Genomic DNA, 17,845 nt, shown 5'->3' on the forward strand with positions numbered 1-17,845 from the left:
CAGTGCCAGAGGATGGCTGTGTGGGCAGAGAGACCGAGAGGCAGAGACTGGCTTGCTGAATGCAGACTAGCTTTGAGTGAACAGGATTTTAGTGACTGACCTGCCACCGTGGAAGTAAAGTTGGTTATAACCCTTTCACCCCAAGAACATTTTACTGTCATTTCTTTGGTCACATTGAATCCATAGTGAACTTGCCCAGGGCTGAAACCCATTGGCAATACTACACCAAAGGAATGACAGAAGTCTACTTCATTGTGGAAATCTGGAAATCACATCTTTATTCTGGTTACCAAAAAATTCCTAATTTCTTCAACTGCTGCTTCTCTGACATGGTTTACAAACTTCTTACTATCATGTCTGCTTTTCTCGTTTTATTGTCTATTGATTAGTCTTCTCAAAAATTGTTTCTACACATTGCATTAGTATTGTATATGGTGTGACATTATAACCTGTACTCAAAACACCGCCTTTCTGCTAATATAGGCTAAGATTGCAGAAGCATTACGTGTTTCGGTGATATTGGGCTTGCAGTCAAGCAGGAGTTTTCATTTGAATTCTGGCTAAACAAGGAATTGACTATTACAGGCTGCATTATCTTTGACAAAATACCTAATCACATTGACCTTCAGTTTTCTGAATATATCTATCTAACCAGTTGTTACAAAAGATCAAGGTCAAGTAGTATGTAAAGTGCCTGGCACTTAGTATTTACTAATTAAATAGAAGTTATTTTTATTCTAGTTGTTAGTTTACAAATAATGATCAAATGTAATTCAGGGATGAAAAATCTCCCTATGGTATGAATTCTAAACTTGAATTTTCAAAATCTAGGTGTCTTGCCAATGAGTTTCATCCTCAGGCAAGTTCACTATGGATTCAGTGTTACCAAAGAAATGACAGTAGAATGTTCTTGGGGTGAAAGCTTTATTACCCAGCTTGTTCTGGCAGTAGGTCAAGCATTAGCATCTCTGCCTTTTCCCAGAGCACTGGGCTGAGCTCTCTATATAGTGCAAAAATAGCTTATTGCCTGTAGGTGTGGGAGTGGTACCCTAGCAACAGGCCAGTTATATAATCAGGTGGTTTAAGTTCAGTGAGAATCCTGGCCATAGGAACCTACCTTCCCCACACTCCACCCCTCCAGGATTCTTGCCTGACAATCTACACGCTCTCAATCTTCTGCAGTGGTCACTGTGCAAGAAAGCTGGAGCGCTGTAACCAGATTTCACAACAGCATGAGAGGATAACAACAACTTAGACATAGTAACAAAAATTAAGATACATCAAGATTTTGATACAGGTAACAAAAATCATAATAATCCTCAAGCAAGAGTAGGTTCCCAATCCCCAAAGACTTTAGGGGCAATAACAAACAACAATTTAGAGATAATAACAAAAATTAAGATACAACAAGATTTCAAACAAAAATTATAATAATCCTGAAGCCAGAGTGTTCCCAATCCACAAAGATGTTAGGGGCAATAATACACATTTTAATGACACCAACATAGGCAAATGTTATCCATTAGGCAGGATGCATGCAGGAGAGTGGTCCTGTGATAGGACTGTAGCAGGAAGGGGGTCCCGTCCATGTCTAGTATACCATGTTTTTATACCTCTCCTCATGGGGGTTGCTGAAGGGTCTATATATAGTGCTACTGGAGGTGCATGCACTGGCCATAATGATAAAACAAAACTCCCCGGTAAGATGCTCCTACCTTCTGGCCGTTCAGGATATAATACTGTGATTTTGGGGGGCCACTCTGCTGTTATTCCCAGAAATGCACAGGAGGCCAGCTTTCAGGCCTTGTCCCCAAGGTGCCAGAAGAGCCAGCCATCATTGAACCATGTGTCAAAAGGTCCAAGGCCACGTCCACTCAATTGAGTCTCCAGGGTTCAGTACAGTTGGTGCTGACAGCAAGATATTACTCTGGTGGCTGAACCTAAGCTTCAGTGATTCTTCCAGTTTGTAGTTGCAGTTGTATGGGGGAGGCAGCCATATGTGTTAACATGTCTATGGGGCTCAGGGCTCTGTTTTGGGGTTTCACATTCAAACACCATAGCACAGTCCATAAGCAGACTGACCATCCCCACAGATTGTTGTTATCTGATTTTAGTCCAGATTTTAACAAGCAAATTGTGCCTCTCTGTCATGCCTGCTGAGGTAGGACTGTATGACAAATGAAATGTCTATTTGATTCCCAGCTGTCTCATCCATTCTTGCAGTGTATCTCCAGTAAAATGGGTGCTCTGATCACTCTCAATTTATCATAGGTGGCAAAGAGACACTCCAGGCCCCTTTTGGTCATCTGATGATCTGCACAACAGGTAGGAAAAGCAACCAGAAGTCCAGTAGCTGTGTCCACACAAGTCATGGCATACTGATATCCTTCTGACACAGGTAGAGGCCCAGTATAGTCTATCTGCCACCTGATGAGGGGTATTGGCCTCTCAGCTATTGTCCCATGTTGCTGTGGGACTCAGTGTAAGTCCCTTTTGGGGTACATGACACACTCCTGCTGGACTCTACTGATTTTTTCAAATGTCAAAAGTAATCCCACCAACCTGCTACAGCCCACATTGTCTTTTGCCCCACATGCAACAAATGCTGATATAACCATTGGGCTACATCAGAGGCAGGCTTTCCTTCTAAACAACGTATCTGGGCCAATTTATCTGCTTCATCATTTCCTGGGGATGCCAGTGGCAAATGACCTGACATGGTATACTGTAATTATTGTAGTATGACCATAGACCCATAAGTCTTGCCACAATTCTTGGCCCCAAAGGAGTCGGTGACCAACCAACCAGACAGCTGGCATGGTACCAGGTTGGTAGCCACAGTGTCAATCCCAGATAGTCCAGCTGTCAGTGCAGACAACTGTAGGGGAGGGCTCCTGGCTGATCACAAGACACATGGTCCTCAATTTTGCCCATTGGCTGCTGTTCCCCTCACCATCTCCCATCCATATTGTCTCAGTCCTAGGATGGAAAGCTATGGCCCTCCATTTTGGGGGCTGCCTGTAGCTGGAACCATCTGTGTACCATGCATCATCGGGTACAGGGTCTCTTCTGTCCTGATAGGGACTCTGTGCTGCTAATGGTTCAAAAGCAAGTTCTCCCTGCTTTTCACTAGTATATGTCACCAGCCCCAGTAAGCATTGGAGTTCTTCACTCAAGGGGCTACTAGAGAGGGCACTATGCTGCTGGAGGTAAGCACCCCACTTGACCAGTATGGTCATTTGTGCCACACCACTCCTTAGCCTTTGTGCCCCATCTCATACTCACCCGAGCATTGGATAGGTGGTTATTACCTTTATTGGGGCCATTCCAGTGATGGGTTCTATCGCCAGCAAGGCGTGATACATGGCAGCCAGTTGTTTTTCTATCAAAATGTATTGTACCTGCCCCTTTCTAGAGTTATGACCAGAATCCAATAGGTTGGTGAGTTCGTTCAAGCCACTGTCAGACACCCCATCCATACTCGTCTTCAGTCACATGAACATCCAGCTCATAGGGCCTTGATGGGTCTATCACAGTCATGGCCTGCATGGCCTTGACTGCCTGTTTTGCTGTAGTAAACTCAGATACACATGTCTCACCTCAATCCTACCTGACGCCCTTTCATACCAACAGGTATAAGGGCTTCAGAATTTGTGGCAAGTATGGGATAAACACTCTGCAGTAGCCTAGAAAACCCAAAAACTCCTGTAGCAATGCTATAGTTATAAGGGTAGGAAAGACCCAGACCTTATCTATAACTGCTTCTGGTATAACTTTGGTCTTACCTGACCAGACGACCCTCAAGAATTTGACAAGACAAACCAGGTCCTGAACCTTGGTACCATTCACAGTCCATTCTTTCTCCTGCAGGTGTTGCAGCAATTTAGGTGCTGCACCTTCTAGATGTGAGAGAGAATCAGACATGAGCATGACATCATCAATATAATTATACAGCCACATCGCTGGTGGTTTCTCCCATGTAGCCAAGTCTTGGGCTACAAGTCCATGACAGATGGTGGGGCTATGGAGGTATCCTTGTGTAAGTATGATGAAAGTTCATTGATGTCCTTGCCACATGAAAGCAAACTGTTCCTGACTTTCCTGCTCAATGTCGATGGAAAAGAAGTCATTAGCAAGATTTACCACATAATGGTATTTTCCTAGTTCGTGGCTGAGGGTATCCATCAGGACTGCAATAGAGGGGACAGGAGCATGCATAGGGGGTATGACTTTATTCAGTTCTCTGTAATCCACAGTCATACAGCAGGAGCCATCCAGCTATATTACTGAACATACTGTGAAATTGAAAGGAATGTGGGTGGGCTTTATAATACCCATCTTTTCCAGCTCCTAGAGAGTTTCTCCAATTTCTTTATGCCCTCCAGGCAGTTTGTATTGTTTGGTATTAATCACCCACCGAGGCATATGCAAAGCTAGCATGTCCCCTCAGAACTGCCTTCACCACACATATTTTCAGTCTGAACTCACCTGCAATGGTCTTTAACCATAGACCCTGCAAGATATCAATCCCCAAAATATACTTAGGGATAGGAGATATATACACAGTATACTCTTTTGGTGGTAAATGCCCTATTCCGAAAGGAATTTGAGCTTGTTTCACTCTGATAGCCTTACCGCCATATCCATCTATGATAGTAGAGGTCCCGGGCAACTGCTCAGGGTTACCATGAATCAGTGAACATTCAGCCCCTGTGTCCACCAGAGCCAGGACACGTATGTTCACTGGGGAACCAATGGATAGCTATTTCAGCATGTGGCCTCCAGTCCCCCCCTGGTCCCTCAGGGTAGTTATCTTGACCTTCCCCTCAGTCAAACCGTGTTCCCCAGTCACCTTCCTGTGTGGGCTTGAGTGAGTTTGGCTCGCTCTCCAGCAGAAAGTCTTGCAAACACACAGGCCAGACTTGTGGCTTTGTCTCTGACCTCTGCCTCTTTGGTCTTAATGGCTGAAACTGCTGCTCTGGTTTCAGTTGTTGCCATAGCTCCAGTAAGATCCTATTTGACTTCCCATCTAATTTCCTTCCATCTCCTCCTGCCCGTATTAAATCAGGCCACATCTGGGTCCTTGTAACCTTCATGGGGCCCTTTAAATTCTTCTTGTGAGTAGCATACCTTATTTCTTTCTGTGTTCTCATTGCTTCAGTCTCTCCTAAGTGTTACTGTATGTGTTACCTCACATATAGGCTGCCCTAAGTGAGGGGAAAGAATGGCCACTAGAGACCCAAAGAGGGATGTGGAAGCCATTTGAGGCATAGTATTTCTCATGCCAGTAGTGAAAGTCTCTTCATCTTGGCCATAATTCTTTGGCCAAAAATGGCATTTCTTATGCCTAGCTCTCATAACACCTGTTGAAGCTCAGCATACATCTGCCGTCTAGCAGGAGAGGATGGTAGATCACCCTGACTGGACCACACAGCACAAAGTGCAGCCATAAGCCAATTGAGGAGGGAGTGATTCCCTGGGATCTAACATACAATTTTTAACTACTGCCTCAGGCGGGCTGCACTGTTAGGGAAGCCAGTTTTCCCATTTCTGATCCTGACAGAACAATTTCATCTACCTCTTGCATCCACAGATGCAGGAGCCAAGCTGATATTGACTCTGAGGGCTTCTGCCTAAAGTGGGAGCGCAAATCCATCAGCTCAGCCTGAGTACACGGGCAGACCATAGAGTGCTCCATGACCTGGGGAGAGGTCTGCACCTCTCCTTGGGGAACCCTTGGCTGATGTGTCTCTATTTTCTTTACAACCACTGGGCATGCTTTCAATAGAGAATTGGTCAGTGCCCCCAGCAGTAGTCCTTCATCCTTCCCCAGCTCCTCCATTTCTGGGGATGATGGCACCTTTCTCTCCCCTCCCTCAGGTGCCTCCTCTGCTACATCCTTTACCTTTTCTGCTGTGCCTCGCAGCAATGCCAGCTCAGTCTTCTGCAGCTTTGTTACCTTCACCTCAATGCTTTGCAGCTGGCTTTCTCATGTCACCTCCATCTGTGCTTCCCTAAGGAGGTCATATTTTTCCTTTATGGCCTTTTCCGCCTTCAGAGCACCTGGCAGCGCTACTCTTATTCTGTAAGGAATCTTTTACCTCTTCAGGGGCACCTTGCTACCAGTGTTCTCGTGCTGCCTCGTCTTGCATCAATGCCATTTCCTTCTTCAGGGAATCCACAGAAGTTTGCAGCTTGTGTTCTCTTGCCTCCATTTCTTGTGTCTTTTTCAGGAGCATGTCATTCTCTTCTGTAGACTTTTTTAATACTGTGAGAATCAGCCAGCCCACACTCTCTGCTTCCTCACAGGCACTCTGTCTCTCAAAAAACCTACTTCCTATACCAAGGGCCACCCCTGCTGCCTCAGGTATCATCTCTACTTGCCTCCAGTCCTGGGGTATTGCCCAGCCCTCTGCAGGTAAGCCACTTCAGACCACATACCCACTGAGGGACAATCACTGTGTCCCCATTTGTAAGAGCAGCCTGCTAAAGCACCCCTCCCATAAGGGCAGCCTTTCTTTTTTCTTGGTCAACAATGAATCCTGCCACCTTTGCCAATTGTCTTGCCAATGGGTTTCAGCCCTGAGCAAGTTCACTATGGGTTCAGTGTAACCAAAGAAAATTACAGTCGAACATTCTTTGGGTGAAAGGCTTTATTACCTGGTTTGTTCTCCCGGTGGTAGGTTGAGTACTAGTGTCTCTGCCTCTGCCCAGAGCACTGGGCCGAGGTCTCTATATAGTTCAATAATAGCTTATTGCTTAAAGGTGTGGAAGTGGTAGCCTAGCAACAGGTCAGTTACATTATGAAGTGGTTTAAGTTCAGTGAGGATCCTGGCCACGGGAACCCCAACTTCTCCACACTAGGTCTATCAAATTCTAGTTTTAATTTGTTTGGTATGGATTTAGTGTTTGTACCACCCACAAAAAGAAAATTCATATTTTGACATCCTAACTCCCAAAGGTTGTGGTATTATAACTGGGATCTTTAGGAGGTGATTCACATGCTTGTGTCAGCACTGTATATGGTGATATTATTACCCCGTGTTCTCAAAATTTCACATTTCTACTAATAATCCAGGTCAAGACTGCTCAAACTATAAGAAATCAACATCACCTAACCGGGTGATAACTGAGTTTATAGTCAGGTATTTTCACTTCTGTTCTGGCTAAACCAGGTATTGGCCATTGTCTTGAATAGCACTGGCATCCTTATAAAAGCCAGGGGAGACCCCTGCCTTCCACTTTCCTGAATGTAAGGTTACGGTGGAATGAGGACTTTATAGTAAGCTAGGCTTCACAGACAGTGAATCTTCTAGCACCTTAATTGTGGATTTTCCAGTCTCCAGAACTGTAAGAAATATGTTTTTTTAAACGGACCTTGGCTTATAGTATGTTGCTGTATTTGCCCAATTAAGTAGGACAGTGTGATTAATAAGGACTTTTATATGTATCATCTCATTTGAGCAGTGTAAAGTCTATGAGATAGGAGCCACAGGTATTATATCCATTTGGTAAATGAGGAAATGAAGGCCCAGAAAAGTTAAGTGATTTGGCAATAATCATATAATATTTAAATATTTAAACAAAACACCTTTTGATTTCATTATCTTTTTAGAGTGAAATAAGATGTTTTGTGGTTTATAGAATTTGCAGTGATGCCCACAAGCTAATTGTGAAGTGTATTTTTGTTACACAAGTAGTGTTAATGGATTTTAAAAAGACATATATTACTCCAATTCACAGCTCTTGTAGAACAGTTGATTTCATTTTAGCATATTATTTCAGTTTGGGTTGTTATACCCTTATGTAATTGTAATAGGTGTTACACATTTCTCTGAATATGAGTTTTTTAGTTAACAATATATTATAAATGTTTTTCCTTATAGTTACTTGGAAGTCATTGTCATTAAAAAAATTGTTTTGAGTTTAATAGTTTATTTAATTGTTATCTTAAAAATAAAGTTAAGATGCTCCAAAAATTATTTTAGAGACTATTATTTCCTTACTGCAAATTTCCAGAAACTATTAGGTAAAAAAGTAGGTATATTGGTATGGGCCAAGCCATGTGTATCCACCTTGTTCCAGAGAGGTTGTTCTTATGTGCGAAGCATGCAGTATGTAGTCATGGCCTATTGTTGGGTTCAAAGAGTCAAATGACTTAGTTTGTAATGCTTTTGTTTCTAAAATGCTGTATCATATACTTTTATTTTCAGTTTTCATTACTGGTAAAGTGAAATATTTTCCCATGTTTTTGACTTTGCTTCATGAATATTCCCCAGTCTTTACTAACTTACCTACTTTTAAAAATGTTTGATGCACCTATGAAACATCTTAATCCACATCCTTTATCCAATTGTGGATAAAGCTTAGGTTGCAGCTCTGACTCTTGATGACACTATAATTAGCCGCAGGATTGAATATCTCTTAAAAGGCATAATGGTTACATGTCTGTTGCATATGATTGTTTTGGGGATCTGTTGTGCAAAGGGCTCAGGTGAACCCCAAAGTGTCCCTGGCTTGCTGGGTTTTCCATTCTCTTGGCAGAGGCAAGCACTTTTCCCAGGAACACCTGGAATTTTCATAGAGCTTTGTTCTAGGAGTGACCTCACTCCCTATTGCTTTCCCTTTTAACGAGATTATAAAAAAGCTTCTGAAGGTAGAAACATGCAGACTACCTCAGCCACAAGCACTGTGACCATTTCTAGTAACTGTTAGCATCTCCTTAACCTTGTGGGAAATTCAATTTGTACACAGCTTACCCTGCTTGGAAGGAGGCTCCAGTTTCAGCTTAGTATTTATTTTTCAGTCTCTACAGGTAGTTTCCAGAGTAGGGAGTCATTTACTGGATAACATGCTTGTACATTCACATGACTCAATTGGAAAAGGCACTTGGAACCATCACAAAATAGGTGATAGAGGTTTGGGTGACCCCAACATGAGCAGTTCTCTAATGAGGATGTAGGAATGTGTTAAAGTTTTTGAGGGTATTAAAAACGTTTTGGTTTTGACAGAGACCATCACCTGAGAGACTCAAGTCAGAAGTGTGTTAGGTCATACTGTAATTAGAAAGAAAAGTCAACATTACCTATTTCCTATTCCAGGGGTATCGTATATTATATAATTGTGTGACTTGTTTTTGAAGACTGAAAGTTGAGTTTTAATATGACAATAATCATTCTTCTGCCAATTTAGTAGCATTCCATTTCAAATATTACTCAACTGTTCTGCTGTGATATCCTTTATTTTCCTATCCATGTTTCTTTTCTATGAACAGAGTAAGGTTCAAATCAACAGAACTAAACTTTAAAATTAAACCTTTTTCTTGGGTGTTTTACTTGAAAAGCAATTTTTAAAAAAGTTTTAAAAGTAAACTTTCTACTGATGTTTAATATATATGCAGAAAGGTACACATAATGGTATATCTCAATTTCTACAAAGTGAACCTACCTGTTTTCACCAGATGAAGAATCAAAGCTGTTAAGCTCTCAGAAGTCTTCTTGGGGGGCCCCCTTCTTGATCACAGTCTGCTCCCCATCCCAATGGAAGTAACCAGTGACATGTATTTGCTGAGTATCATTGGAAAGAGTCTGTGCCATCTGAGCTTTCTAGTAAGCATTATGAGGTGGGGGTACCCCTCCCTGCAGGGACACTTCAATCCAGAAGGCTCTGTCATCAGCAACCGTCTGTGACCACATAAGGGAGGTGGGGTTATGAGGCACAGGCACATGTAACTAGGCTCCCAGGGCTCATTGGGCATCCCCAGACTATGTGTTCAACTTGTTATGCTACTAAAGGGTAATTCTGGTGGTGGCACTGGAGATGCACAGCAGAGCTGTGGGTGGGCAGGGATGTTGGAGTCACATGGAAACAAATGCCTCTCCCCCAGAGCAGCTGCCTACATGCGCATTAACAAGTGTCTTCAAAGAGATTTTTGTCAGGTTCTAGGCAGCATTTCCTGGCCTGTCAAACTCAAAACCCGATACCTATTCTCAACTGACTTTACTTTTTACTCTGATGAGAATTTATCACTTAAAAAAAACTTTGGGCATGATAAATATTTTACAACAGTTAGAAAGTCAAGGGACTTGAAAGCTCTTGTCTCCCTAGGATGATTTCACTTCTGGTTTTTGTGACCTTGCTCGGACTGTGTCTTCACTTCCAGGCACCTCTGGAGCAGGGCTTCCTGACCTTGCTGTGAGAATATTTGTAAGGCATTCTGGAGTATGTGGATGGGAATTTGAGGGAATTTTTTATAAAATGGTGAAAATAGTCATCTTTTCTGTGTATTATATAATAAAAACAATAAAGATAACAAATGAATGAACATAGTAAATACTGAGAACTTACAAAATTCCAGATAAATTCATTTTTATTGCTAAATCTGAGCTTTCTTCCATGAATAGGACCTTTTAATACACTGGTGAATGTTTGAAATGACTGCATATAATTTCTGATCAAGAGCTTTTAATGATATTGTCAAATTGTTGATTGTCTTTGTCAACAAAGAAATTGTATTCCACAAAGACTTCACAAAAAATGTTTGCAATTACTCTACAATTTACAACTGTTGAAATTACATTCAGGATTCTAACAGTTCTTCCTTTCACGGACTAAATGTTGGTATTTCTTGTGGTAACGTGAAGATGAAAATCTAATTGAACTTTTTCATATCAAGTATTTGGGAATAATGATGGAGTTCCAGTTTGTAGAACGTGTGTGGATTACTAGAGCAGTCACCCTGCACATAGATTGGATGCTAATAAATGAGTCTATTAGCTGCAAATTGGCAGAAATTTCAACATACATGGAAGCAGGGATTCGGGGCTGCCTGGAATTTGCACACCAGGCATTTGCACCTGGACCCCCATCTGACCCCTAGGTGGTGGCTACACCTTGGGCTACAGGTAGATGTGCTCCTTGTCCACCCAGAATGATGTCCTTCTAGCAGCTTTGTCAGTTCTCTTCTCCATTCCAACAGCAGTGCTGTGTTTTGCAGCTGGCCTCTGAAGTCTACTGCCAAGTAGCATAATACCTCCCCATCTGCACAGCGCACAGCAGCACACGGCAGGCATCGCTCATTATGCCAGTGGCCAGGGGCACACAGTCCTTCAGGCCCTGCTCCTCTCCAGTTTGCTCCAGGGAGCCTGGATGAAGCACATGGTGGTTGAAACTGGTCTTTTGGCTTTGGTTACTCTAGACTCTGGCTACCTGGCTGCTGCCCCAGGAATGAAGGGGTCAGCATCTGCTGGTACCTGTTGCAGCACACATTTTTTGGAAAGCTCTGATTTAGAAGGACAAATTTCTTATTCTCCCTGAATCCTTAGGAAATTGAGCTTCCTTGTTAAGTTTCTAGATTCTAGGCCACCATCTGTTTAGTTTTTCTGCTAACAGCCCATTTGGCATGATAAGAGACAGCAGTGTGTAATTCCTCGGAGGGTCGATCCTGGTGCCTGACAGGTTCCAAATCTTAGCCAGTTGCTAGCTGTGTGCCCTGTGCTCCTATCCTCATCTATATAAAGATGATGGTAATGCTGTTTTCCTGGGGTTGAGAGGATTGACTTCATTAATGATGTTAATTTCTTACAACAGTGTCTAGCATAGATGGTCTAATAGTATTAGTTAATGATTATTGCTATTGTCAATAATAACAGTAAACTGATGCTATTGGTGTTACTAAGAAGTTGATTATTACTCCAGTAGAGTTTTTTTGTTGTTGTTTAATAGAATTGGGTTCGAGGAAAATAAACCATGGCCATGAAATCTGAAAGGGTTTTAGTTTTACTCATTTTCCATCTTACAGCCTACCGCTTTTTGGGGCATTGCTAATAGTTTCTATTTCCATTACAGTCTTTGTAACCAGAATGGATGTTAGCCTTCCATTTTAACCACTTAAAATAAGATAACAAACCATGATTAAGGTTTGGCCTTGAGGTATGGAATAGCTACCTGCCTCTAGGAAGATTGACTCCTACATTTAACGTCATTGAGTTGACTAGAGTCACCTGAAGCTAACACAAAAACTCAGTGACAAGTTTTTAAAAATGTATTCTGTTCCTTAGTATCCAGAATCATTCAGATTTTTCATATTCTTTGAACCTTGGACTCAGGGCTAGCCATAATCAGGAGACCAATTACCATTTTAGTCTTAACTAAAGACATAAGTTGGCCTCACAATTGAAATGTAAAGTCTACACAAGGAAAAGACTTTGTCTTTTGCCTATAACAGGCTTTGTCACAGAGAAGTGGATTAATATAGTAACACTTCATTGTAAATGGACATTAATGAATGCTAAATTACCACCAAATTCCTATGGAACTGCATGTAACAGCTACTTTCACATTCAAAGAGTTTTTTATGATTAATGTTATTGTAATGAATACCAAAGAAATTAATAACCATTTGTCACTTTAAAAAGTATTGTCGATTAATTTTATGCTATTTTTCTATTCTCATTTGTCATAAGAGTGAGAACCTAGAATTTTAATGTCTAATATGTGGTGTGAATTAAAGAAGTGTCGATGGCACACTGACCTTTTCAATATTCTAATCTCTGCATTGTTGGCCTTTAGACCTCTTCCTGGCAATAGGCTTTTGAGAGAAGGGAGAGCTGAGCCTGTTGGGTAAGTGAGCACAACAAGGAAATATTTTAAGACACACTTTCATAATTCACTGACTGTATTGGAAATTCAAATTTTCAGACTATTCATTATCTTGACAAACATTGTTATGTGTGCAGAATATGGCACCACATAAATCCATTCTGGTGACAAAGAGTGTAATGAGAATGGGAAATAGTAGAAACCCAAAGCAATCAGTTTACAATCTGGAAACTGGATAAAACTAAGATCCCACTAGGTCCCTTAGCCATTCTTTCTTGGCACTCTTAACAATTGCTTTCTACAGAAAACATGGCACCATATCAAAGATTCATAATGAAAATTTGGAAACGTTCTTTTGGAAAGTGGCCTCCATCCAAGTAGAACATCAATTTAATAAATTCATGTCCTTTACTCTGTGGGGCAATGATTTGACATCATTGATTTATATTGAACAGTTCACTCTTATTTTGAGGGGATGCAACTATTTTCATGTATTAGTATACTCATTTATTTTACTTAACTGTTCACTAAGTATCAAATAACTAGTGTGTGCATAGCATTGTGATAAGATAAGCTTACACTTCAAAAAGATTGAATATGGATGAATGGGCACTAAAAATACAAATATAAAGCTAGATCTCTTCAGAATGAGAAACTGTGGCTCTATTTTTCTGGAGAATATGAGGGGGATCACTCTGGTCATGAGGAGTCTGGGAAGTGGTGTGCCCATACAAGGGCATTTGGTCCCTGGAGATATGGGACGGCCAATCAGCATGAGAATAGAATTTAAAGGGTATGATGAGGGATGAAGATACACTAGTACTTTTAAGAATTTTATAAACAACAGGACATATCAGTAGAAGATTTTACAATTATTCCCAACAACATTTTAGGCAGTCAGAAGTACCACATATACAACACCAACAAGTGCGGCACTTAGCACCTGCAATGGAAAGGCTTCATCCTAGAGAGAGTTTAGGGAAATAGAAACCACTGAGATATGATTATTTGGTACAGTGTCCCACTCAAAGGTACCAATATTTTCATGACTGTGGTGATTGCACAACCATAAGCCTAGTTCATGTGAAAGTTACAGTCGGAATAGTTTGGTAGTAGGGGTCCAACAGCAGGTCCCATCTGGACTGGGAGTATATCCTGAATTTCAAGGCAAAGTCATGGATCAGGAGTGGGTAGGGAAGTTCAAGTCAGGGCTGGAGTTAGGACTGGGATTTGTATCAGGTCGGACAGAAGATAGGATGGTAGAGACCATGAAACAGGAAATGAGGATCAAAAAAGAAAGCAAGTCATGGTGAGGCAAGAAGCAAGTGGAGGTGGCAGTCAAAACAAGGAAATTACAAGATCTACAAGAGTGAGGCAAAGTGATAAGGAAGAATCTTGCTTTTGAGGTGGATTTTTTAAGAAACATGACATTTGTGATTACAGCATGCCTGATTCAGTATGTGATTGTGACATTTGCATTTACTTTACACAGAGTATTTAGCACTTAGAGCAAACAATACCATCACCTAAATTTGTGGGAGGGAAGTCCTTAAGCACTGATAATTACAGGGTATATGGTCAAAGACAGACCAGGTTTTTTGGCTAGAAAATCCAGGCATGGCTTAAGGCAAGTGTAGAAGTCTAATAGCAATTAAAATTGTTGCTTCTTTACACTAACAGCTTATTTTTATTGTGGATATAAAACAATGGAGGGAATAGTATAATGAATGCCCAAGAACCTATCACATAGCTTCAGCAATTATTGATTTGAGGCCAATCTTGTTTCATTTATAGCCCTACTAACTGATCTCTCCTTGCTCTGATAATATTGAAGTAAATCCCAGACTTGAAATCATTTCATCCATAAATATATGTGTATATATCTCTAAAAAATAAGGAGTAATTCTTAGGCATAGCCATATTATTACTCTCTCTCCTTTAAAAAAAATTAAAAATGTTTTTTCTTATGCTGTTAAAGGTTTAGTCATGTTCAACTTTCCCTGACTGTTTTAAATTTACTCTTATAATTTGCCTCTCTGGTCCAGAATCAAATAAGTCTGTATGTTGCAATTAGTTGATATGAGATTTAGGCTTCTTTTAAGTATTTGACTTGTGGTGTTTTGTTAGTTTTGGAAAAACCTCAGCTATTCTTTAAATACTTCTCTCCCAGATTCTATTTCTTCTCTTTCATGGACTCTTTGTATCATGGTTTCTCAGTAGCATCTCTCCTGACATTTTTCATCTTATAATTCTTATTTCTGGCAGTCTGTTATGGTCATTGTGAGATGCTACGCAGTATTTCTGTATTCTAACCCCTAGGTGCCAGAAGCAACTGCTAGAAGTTGTGCTAATAAAAAAGTGTCCAGACACTGCCAAATGTTCCCTGGGGGAGGAGGACAAAATTGTCTCTAGTTAAGAACCACTGGATTATATGCATATTGGTCCTATAAAAAATTGTATTCCATAAAGCTCTTGTACTTAGCCTTTCTCCTCTTTCACTCTGTGTGCTTACGTTTGACCTGTATCCCCATTTTTTATTCCTTTCATCTACTTTGTTACTTTATCCATTTTTTAAACTCAATTTTAATTGTTCTTCAGTTCTAGAATTTTCACTTTACTTAAAAAATGTAGTCAATTGCTGAAGTACTACATCTTGTCATTTTCTTCCCTGTAAAGAATAGGTGTTTTAAGCACATGTTAACTTGAAAATCTGGATACCTTGTGAGTCTGTTTCAATTTTCTGTTTTATCTCTTGGTCATTTTTCTTTCCATGCCAGGTCATTTTTAATAGAATGCCAGGCATTGTTTATGAAAAACTGAAGAGACTTTAGTCTGACTACAGAGAAGATAGTGGCAAATCACTTAAATTCAGTCAGGGACTGAGCACATTAAAAGCTGAGTTGAGCTGTAGTTCTGTATAGCTCTTCAGGTGTCCTAAATGAGGGCCTGATAATGTTTCCCAGACTGCTTCTTCATTGATCTTCATTGCTTGCTTAGTAGGGTGATCCAGGCCCTCATTACTGAGAGGTCATAGCCCCTGTTTGCCATGCCCTTATCAGACTCTTGTTTCTACATTTGCCCATTTACAAGTTACACTATGCATGACACCACTGATAAAATGTCTGAGTGTCCAACATACTCCTTCCTGCTACCATCTGTAGCATTCGTTGTAACTTACGACAACCAGGGTTACTTACCTCTGTCAGTAAAGTGATTCCTTTTTGTACCTACTGGCCATTTGGCGTGAGGAACCCAAGATGACCAGGCAGACACTGTCATCCTGAATTAGGGAAGACACTAAATCCAATGACAGGTATCCTTTTAAGAAAAGAGAAGGGAAGAATACAGAGAGGAGAAACCAGTGTAAAGACAGGGACAAAGATTAGAGCTATGGGTCTACAAACCAAGTAATGCCAAGGATTGCCAGAGCCATGTAAAGTTAGGAGAGAGGTATGGAACAGATTCTGCCTCAGAGCCTGCAGAGGAAACAACAACCTTGCCAACCCCTTGATTTCAGACTTTTGGCCTCTAAACTGTGAAAAAATAGATTTTTATTTTTTAAGTCACCTAGTTTGTGGCAATTTGTTGTAGCAGCCCTAGGAAAATAACAGGGATAGTGATGCTGGCTGAGACATTGTGGATCGAAAAGGTGAGTCCATATCTAGACTATGAACAATGCCAGTCAAGATGAACCATTACTCTTTTGAAGGTGGGTGTTCAAAAAATCAACTCACCAGTGAGAGATACTGCTTGGTCTACTTGAGAGTGGGAATCATATGAGATGCTCAGAATTGGCCTCTGCTGTCCAGAGATTGGACATTTAGCAGTAACTCTATCAGCCATAGTGATGTGGTGCAGTGGGCCATGCATAGATTCTGTATCTGTCACTTTGACTAATACAGTCTCATCTCACAAGCCCTTTGTTGTCTGAGGAAAGTGGCCAACACCTACTGGTGAAGACACTCTCTCCACTTGGTTGGTTGGACCTGTTCTGCAGTTGATCATTTCTGCTGGGCTTTGATGTGCAGTACAAAAATTCTCACACTTTGTGCCAACTCCCCTAAATCCAACATTTGCTTCTTAGACATTCTTGCACTCAGGAGAAGAATTGTTGGCCACTCACTCCTCCATAGCTATAAACCTTTTTCCTGGTTCTTTTTAGTAGGAAATTATAGACCATTATTTTGTTGCTGGAAGCACTCATTGTTATCAGTTGAGTTGTTTTTTTATTCATATGATAAAACATATCAAGTTCATGCTGATTATTCCAATTCAGATTTTGAAATATGGGCTTTAAAAATGTAGTATCTTTGATCTTACCACTTTATGTCCTTTCTCCCATGTCAGCAGTCCTGGTTCTTAACAACAACATAATTACTCACTTTATCTCATAATATACATGTACTTGTACAGATTAATACCAATGTGATCACAAATATAAGTTTTTTTGTACTGTGTGTTTTATACTATAATACTGATAGAAATTTTTTTCTGCTATGTATTTGTATATTTGCTACATGAGTGAGAATATATCTGCTTGTCCTGGGGAATAAACCCTGTATTCTACCTGCCAAATTCTTAAACATGCTGTGCTTCCTATCTGTGATTGCTAATATAACACATTTCAATGAGATTCAGAAAGCAATGGCACTGTACAGTTCTGCCGCATATTTTTATTGCACCATAATTCTGAAAACATGAGCCAATTTGTGTCCCAACTTTGTCAGGTGTACTAATGTACTTCTAAAATATTGAATATTTAAGAGTTTCAAAATTAGTTTGTAAAATTTGGTATTTTCTGCTATTTTATAGCTGCTTCCCATTTATGAGAAAGCTACATGGCATTGGGATGTAGACCACGAAGAGTATTCTGGATATATCACATTTCTGCAATTCTAGGAAGGCAGGTCATAGAAAAATTACTCCTTCAGTTTATATACATGACAGTGGTAAATGGAGGAACCTAGTCATAGAACCTTACTTGAGTGCATTATATCTTATTGAATAAAAATAAATAACCTCCAGGTGTGTTCCTTCCTCATCATTAATTTTTGTGGGTAGAAATATTAATTTATTTGAATTTATGATAGTAATTTTTAATTATGTACAGTAGACATAATAGTAAAATAAGCACCCTTCATGTACTTCCACCTTCAGAAATTATAAATTCAAGACAATATTACTATACCTCCATTCAGTTACCCCCATTGAATATTCATTTGAAGCAAACCCCAGATATTAAATT

The 17,845-nt window shown here is 40.4% G+C and overlaps 1 long non-coding RNA gene across 1 annotated transcript in view; it reads right to left on the minus strand.

Moving 5' to 3' along the window:
- The window catches only part of LOC140843434 (uncharacterized), a 54,503-nt gene extending 40,056 nt beyond the window's left edge, over nt 1–14,447 (minus strand). The window contains exons 1-2 of the long non-coding RNA XR_012121205.1: nt 9,448–14,447; nt 3,786–3,899 (exon numbers count right to left, since the gene is read on the minus strand). This is a non-coding gene — a long non-coding RNA (uncharacterized lncRNA). The remainder of the gene's footprint in view (nt 1–3,785; nt 3,900–9,447) is intronic.
- Nucleotides 14,448–17,845: the final 3,398 nt, after the last annotated feature.

The sequence above is a fragment of the Manis javanica genome, chromosome 9 (genome assembly GCF_040802235.1).
Source record: "Manis javanica isolate MJ-LG chromosome 9, MJ_LKY, whole genome shotgun sequence".
Taxonomy (NCBI): Eukaryota; Metazoa; Chordata; class Mammalia; order Pholidota; family Manidae; genus Manis; species Manis javanica.